The sequence below is a fragment of the Penaeus vannamei genome, chromosome 39 (assembly GCF_042767895.1).
Source record: "Penaeus vannamei isolate JL-2024 chromosome 39, ASM4276789v1, whole genome shotgun sequence".
In the NCBI taxonomy this organism is placed as follows: Eukaryota; Metazoa; Arthropoda; class Malacostraca; order Decapoda; family Penaeidae; genus Penaeus; species Penaeus vannamei.
In genome coordinates this window covers 25,586,052-25,593,551 of record NC_091587.1, presented here as the reverse complement: position 1 = coordinate 25,593,551, position 7,500 = coordinate 25,586,052, and the positions used below count along the sequence as shown (strand labels likewise).

General features: G+C 45.9%; 1 protein-coding gene across 3 annotated transcripts in view; it reads right to left on the bottom strand.

The window, feature by feature from the left end:
* The window catches only part of LOC113811431 (unconventional myosin-Ie), a 156,842-nt gene that overhangs the window by 122,929 nt on the left and 26,413 nt on the right, over positions 1-7,500 (bottom strand). The gene's annotated exons all lie outside the window — the stretch shown is intronic.

Below are 7,500 nucleotides of genomic sequence, written 5' to 3'. Positions count from 1 at the left end.
TTTTCAGTCGATCATGACCGTCAGCCTCTTGTTTTTTTTTCTTGTTTTTTTCTTTTGATAAAATCACATGTACTCTTACAATCCTATACATTTAGTCTTTTTTTACTGAAAAAATTAATCTTACAATCCTATAATTTTTTTTATTTAAAAAATTACTTACAATCCTACACATTTTTTTTCTTTTTTTATTTTAGTGAAAACATTTTTACTCTTACAATCCTATACATTTAGTCTTTTTTTTTTTTTTACTGAAAACATTTTTACTCTTACAATCCTATACATTTTGTTTTTTTCTTTTATTGAAAACATCTTTACTCTTAAAATCCTATACATTTTTTATTGAAGAAATTACTTACAATCCATTTAGTTTTTTTTATTTAAAACATCTTACTATTACCATCCTATACATTTTGTTTGTTTTTTTCTTTTGAAAACATCTTTACTCTTACAATGCTAAACATTTTGCCTTTCTTTTTATTGAAAACATGTTTACTCTTACAATCCTACACATTTTATTATTGTTTTTCTTTTATTGAAAACATCTTTACTCTTACCATCCTATACATTTTTTTGTTTTTTTTCTTTTATTGAAAACATCTTTAACTCTTACAACCCTACACATTTTGTTTTGTGTTTTTTCTTTTATTGAAAACATCTTTACTCTTACAATCCTACACATTTCTTTTATTGAAAACATCTTTACTCTTACAATCCTACACATTTTGCCTTTCTTTTTATTGAAAACATCTTTACTCTTACAATCCTATATTTTTTATTGAAGAAATTACTTACAATCCTATACATTTAGTTTTTTTTATTTAAAACATCTTTACTTTTACCATCCTATACATTTTGTGTTTTTTTCTTTTATTGAAAACATCTTTACTTACAATCCTATATATTTTTTTATTGAAAACATCTTTACTCTTACAATCCTACATTTTTTATTGAAAAATTTACTCTTACAATCCTAAACATTTTTGAAAAGGAAACAACATGTTATTGAGTAACTTCTTTTCTTTCGCTGGAACATCTTTGTGTTCATTCAGATGACGAAACCGCCGTCCTTTTCGCAGCCGGAGAACAACAATGAAACGGAAGAAAATAACTCTTTGCCGTTTCATAACATTTCCGCCATTGTTCGCTTGCCAAGACCGCGTACAACCCTTCGCTATAACACAATGCAGATTAGCGGGCGGGCGGTTGGCTGTCTGTCTCGCGGCCCCGAAATGGGAAATATTTTAAATATATATTCAAAATAGGAAAAAAATCCTATTTTGGAATTGCGCTGTGGCACCTTTTCCAAACCCTACATGTTCAGGCGAAACTATACAAATACACACACACATGTACACATATACATACATGCATACATACATACATACACATACGTATACACGCAAGCACAAAACCACACACACACACACACACACACACACACACACACACACACACACACACACACACACACACACACACACACACACATATAAGTATATATAATATATATATATTTATATAATATCTATATATATAAACATACATATACATACAGATAGATACAGACAGATGGACAAATGGATATAATTTATTTCCTTTCTCCCCCCCCCCCCCCCATTCCCGTGCTCAAAGTGGGGCATCTCCCTTCCATGACTCACGCGCCCGCCTGCGCATGCGCTCCCGCAGCCGATGTGATCTAACCTCGGGAATTCTACCGTATGTGAAGCAAGGGCGAGGCACCCCATAAACCGACATACATATATGCTAACATGAGCGCATGAGACGAGTAAGAGAGAGGAGACAGACGAGGAGAAGGTGAAGGAGGCGGAGAGGGAGGAGAGGGAGGGGGGAGAGGGAGGGAGGGGGGGAGGGAGGGAGGGAGGGAGGGAGGAAGGGAGGGAGGGAGGGAGAGAGAGAGAGAGAGAGAGAGAGAGAGAGAGAGAGAGAGAAAGAGAAAGAAAGAGAGAAATACAATAAAAACCCGATGATCCACCGACGAACGCGAAGACAACACGAGCCATAAACGAAGCCACGAATAAAAAGACACAGCCAAAAAAACAACAACAACACCAAAATACACCAACGAGAAACACAAAGACCCGAGCAACCGACCCCCACCCCCACCCCCTCCGGCCCCCAAACGACGCCACCGCAAGCATATACGGGAGGACCCCCCCAACCCCCCCGCGACCCCGAATAAGGTCCCGTGCAAGCCAACAGGGACCCCCGTATGTGACAGCTGCTTCACCGGGCGACCCCCTATCTGCTCCAGCTGTGCCCTCTTGCCACCTGCACCTCGCCGGGCTCAACGCGACGGCAATCACGTGCTAATGGGTCGATTAAAACAAGCAGCGCACTTCACTTGATGTCGACGTGGCGATAAGGGAGAGGGGGGGAGAAGGGGAGAGGGAAGAGGGGAGAGGGGAGGGAGAGGAGGAGAGGGAGAGAGGGAGAAGGGGAGAAGGGGAGAGGGGGAGAGAGGGAGAGAGAGAGAGAAAGAAATCAGAGCGAATGGGTTTGGGAGAAAGAGATGGATAGATAGATGTCTCTTGTGTCTGGCTCTATCTTGCTCTCTTGTTTCTCTCTCTCTCTCTCTCTCCTCATTCTCTTTCTTTCTTCCTTCCTCTCTGTCTTTCTCTCTCTCTCCCTTCTCTGCTAATCTACTTATCTCTATACATCTACATTTACCTCTTTCTCTTCCCATCCATCTCTGTCTCTGTCTCTGTCTCTGTCTCTCTCTCTCTCTCTCTCTCTCTCTCTCTCTCTCTCCTCTCTCTCTTCTCTTCACAATAGAGTAATATAGATAAAGATATATATATATATATATATTGAAGAAATGACATTATGACACACACGCACACACACACACACACACACACGTACACACACAGCTTTATCTCCCCCACTGCAGCTGGTTTTCGCAGATAAAAAGAGGATCATCTACTCCTGATAAGTCGAGTGCTGCAAGAATCGAGCGTTTCATCGGATGCACTCGATAAAATTGTGCTCAAGGTGGGATTGTGAAGATTCTCTCAATGTGTGTGTGTGTGTGTGTGTGTGTGTGTGTGTGTGTGTGTGTGTGTGTGTGTGTGTGTGTGTGTGTGTGTGTGAAAGAAGAAGGAGGAAGAGAGGGAGGGAAGGAGGAAGGGAAGAAGGAGGGAGAGGGGGGGAGAGGAAGGAGGGAGAGAGGAGGAGAAAGTGGGAGAAAGGGAGGGAGGGAGGGAGGGAGGGAAGAGGGGGAGAGGGAGGGAAGGAGGGGAGGGAGAGAGAGGGAGGGAGAGAGGGAGAGAGAGAGAGAGAGAGAGAGAGAGAGAGAGAGTGTGTGTGTGTGTGTGTGTGTGTCTGTGTGAAAGGGAGGGAGGGAGGAAGGAAGAGAAAGAGAGAGAGAGAAAGAGTGTGTGTGTGTGTGTGTGTGTCTGTGTGTGAAGAGGAGAGAAAGAAAGAGGAGGGAGAGAAAGAAAGAGAGGGAGAAAGAGAAGAGAGGAGAGAGGGAGAGAGCTTTACATGTCGCTGGCTTTGCCATGTCGTTACATGCACATGTCGTTCAGCTACTTTTAATATAATAATAGCTGTACACACATACACATACATATATATATATATATATATATATATATATATATATTTATTTGTTATTTACACATAAAGAGATGAAAGAGAGAGAGAGAGGGGTAGAGAAAGAGAGAGAGAGAAAAGGGAGGGACAGACTGAGTGAGAGAGAAGAGGAAGAGAGTGAGAGAGGGGTAGGGAAAGAGAGAGGGAGGGAGCAGGAGAGAGAGAAAGAGAGAGATGATTCACACGAGCGTGATCTGTGTATCTCAGAGCAGTGCCACAAAACCTCACGATAAAATCCCTTTTTAAATGATAACATTTTTAAACGCACACAACCCCCGCATATCTACCAAAGTAAAATAAAAAGCACAAAAAAAAACAACAAAAACAAAAAACAAATGAAAAATAAACAATAAAATGTCGCGCACAAACCAGCATTCATTGTCGAATAAAAAATAGAAAGTCTCCGAATGATGACGCAGTGTGGCCTTAGCCGTGACGTCATGATTTTTTAGTGACGTCACGTGTTTATGTTGTCGGATAAGTTGCTTCTCAACAACAGGAACTTTACGCCAAGCAACTTTAAAAGCTCTCACCGCGCTCTTTATGTGAGCGCGAGGGCGGTCGTGTGCATTGGAGGGAATTTATATACGGTCTATATATAAATCTAAATATATATATATATATATATATATATATATATATATATGTGTGTGTGTGTGTGTGTGTGTGTGTGTGTGTGTGTGTGTGTGTGTGTGTCTGAGCTGCAAAGGCGATATCTATATATATATATATATATACATGTATATATATATATATATATATATATATATATATATATAGAGAGGCAGAGCGAGAGAGAGAGAGAGAGCGAGAGCGAGAGAGAGAAGGCGAGAGAGAGAGAGAGCGAGAGAGAGAGAGGAGAGAGCGAGCGAGCGAGCGAGCGAGCGAGAGAATATATATATATATATATATATATATTTGTATTTATATATATATATATATATATATTTATATATATATATATATATATATATATATATATATATTTATATATATATATTTATATATTTGTTTGTTTGTTTGTTTGTTTATATATAGCTGTTATATATATTATTTGTTATGTTATATATATATATATGTTATATATATATATATATGTTAGAGAGAAAGGGAGAAAGAGAAAGCAGAGAAGAGAAAGAGAAGAAGAGAGAAAGAGAGAGAGAGAGAGAGAGAGAGAGAGAGAGAGAGAGAGAGAGAGAGAGAGAGAGAGAGAGAGAGAGAGAGCGAAATGCCTCTCCCAGTGTCCCCTTTCGCCAGCATTTCCGCGAGCACATCCGGGCACCGCCATTGTTGCATTGGCGGGTCTGACCCGGCACCAGGGCAGGAAGCTGGGGGGGGGGAGGGGGTAAGGGAGAGAGGGAAGAGTGGGAAATTAGGAGAGAGGAGAGAGGGGGGAAGAGAGGAAGGGAGAGAGGAGAGAGAGTTGGAGGGAGGGGTAAGGGAGAGAGGGAAGAGTGGGAAATTAGGCGAGAGGAGAGCGGGTAGGAGTGGGGGGAGGAGGGAGAGAGGAGAGAGGGCAGAGGGGGAGAGGAGGTGAGGAGTGTGGGAAATTAGGAAAAGAGGGAGAGAGGGTTTGGAGGGGTGGGGAGGAGGGAGTGAGGAGAGAGGGTAGGAGGGAGGAGGAAGAGAGGAGAGAGGGCCCAGGAGGGGGGTTGGGGAGGAGGCGGAGAGGAGAGAGGAGAGGGAAGGAGGGGGAGAAGGTAGGGAGGGTTGGTTTAGAGGCTTGCTAGTGATTGCAGCTCTAAAGAGAAAAATGGGGGACTGAGAAGAGAAAGAGAGGAGAGGAGAGGGAAAGGAGAGGGAAAGGAAAGGAGAGGGGAAGGGAGAGAGGGAGGGGAGGGGAGGAGAGGGGTGAGGTGAGGGGGAAGAAAGGGGGGGAAGAGAGGGGAGGAGAGGGAGGGCGGAGAGGGGTCAGAAGGAGTATGTATGAGAGGCGACAGGAGGAGGAATAAGAGGAATGAAAGCTGGAGGAAGATGTCATTGCCAAGAGGAGGAAGGGAGAGAGGAGCAAGCGAAGGGGGTAGAGAAAAGCAGGAAAGTGAGTGAAGCAAGAACGCGAAGCGAAAGGGGCGGAAAGAAAAGGGGAGAGGGAAGGAAAGGGGAAGGGAAAGGGAGAGGGAGGGGGGGGGGGGGGGAGGGAGAGTGGAGGGAAGGAAGAGGAGATGAAGAGGAAAGAGAGGGAGAGTGAGAGGGAAGGAAAGGGAGATGAAGAGGGAAGGAAAAGGAGAGGAAGAGGGAAGGAAAGGGAGAGGAGAGGGGAAAGAAAGGGAGAGAAGAGGGAAGGAAAGGGAGAGGGAGAGGTAGAGGGAAAGGGAAACGGAGAGGGAGAGGGAGTCAGCCCCGCGCCGGGAAGGGAGCGAAGGGCGGCCCCGAAAACCCCGCCCCGAAAGCGGCTCCGGGCGGGAGGGCGCTGCAGAGGGCGCGTCGCGGGCGCCGGAGCGACCTGTTGCGTCACGCCTCCAGGTCTTCCTCTTTCTGTATATCCTCCACCTCCCTCCCTTCTCTTTCACCTCTCCTCCCATCCTCCTGCTCTTCATCCTCCCCCCTCCCCCTTCTCCTCTTCCTCTTCCTCCTGCCCCTTCCCCCTCCTCCTCTGCTCCTTCTTCCCCTTCTCTTTTCCTCTATGCATTTCCCTTTCCTTACCCCGGCCTTTTCCTCCTCTTCCTCTTTCTACTCTTCTTTCTTTCTTTCTTTTACTTTTTTCTCTCTCTTTATTTCCCCCCCTCTTTCCTTCTTTAATTCTTTCTTTTCTTTCTTCCTTTTTACCACCACCATCATTCTCCTCCTCCTCCAAATCCCCCTCTTGCCTCCACCTCCTCCTCCTCTTCTCCTCTCCCCCCTCTTCCTCCTCCTCCTCCTCGTCCCACGCTCCTTTCCACCTCTTCCTTTGCCTTTCCTCCTGATCCTCCCTCCTCCCTCCTCCCTCTTCCCTCGGCCGCCCGCGGGCGGACATCCACGCTCCATAGGCCTAAATGCGGTCACGAATCCGAGGCCGGGCTGAGCTAAGAGGGGGAGGAGGAGGGGGGGAAGGGGGAGGAGGAGGAGGAGGAGGGGGAAGGGGAAGGGGAAGGGTTGGGGAAGGGGAAGGGACATCGGCGTAGAGGGGAAGGGGAAGGGGAAGGGGAAGGGGAGGAGGAGGGGGAAGGGGGAAGGGGGAAGGAAGAAGGGGAGGAAGGGAGGAGAGGGAGGGGGAGGAGGAGGGGGAGGGAGGGAGGAGGGGGAGGAGGGAGGGGAAGGAGGAGGGGAGGGGGAAGGGGGAGGAGGAGGGGGAAGAGGAGGAGGGGGAGGGAGGGGGGAAAGGGGGAAAAAAGGAGAAAGGGACATCTAAATAGAGGGGAAGAGGAGGAGGAGGAGGAGGGAGGAGGAGAAGGGAGGGATCGAGCTGAAGGGTACAGGAAAGATTAGAGAAGGAGGAGGGGGGAGGAAGAAGAGGGTGAGTGAGGGAGAAGGGGTAGAGGGAAGAGAAAGGGAGAAGGGGGAAGGGGTACGGAAGATGGGCAAGGGTAGGGGGGGATAGCGGGACTCCCCTCCCTCCCTCGCCTCCACCTTCCCTTTGGGTACGAAACAACTAGGGGCAGGGGGGTAGGGGGGAGGGGGACCACGACCTCACACTCCCATGATCTGACATTCACTTTCAGCTAAGAGCAGGATTTTTTTTTTCATTATTTCTTCTTCTATTCTTATTGGATTATTTGTTATCTCCTTTTTTTATTGTCTCTCCTTCAATGCATGTTTCATCTTCGCTTTTCCGAAATCAGTAAATATGTTGGATAATATTTTTTTTCGATTGCGGATCCAGATAAAATGTTTCAAAACGTAAATACAAATGTTACTGACACACTTCTTATGCTCTCATTTTCCTCTACAAAATGCGACGCAGAGAAA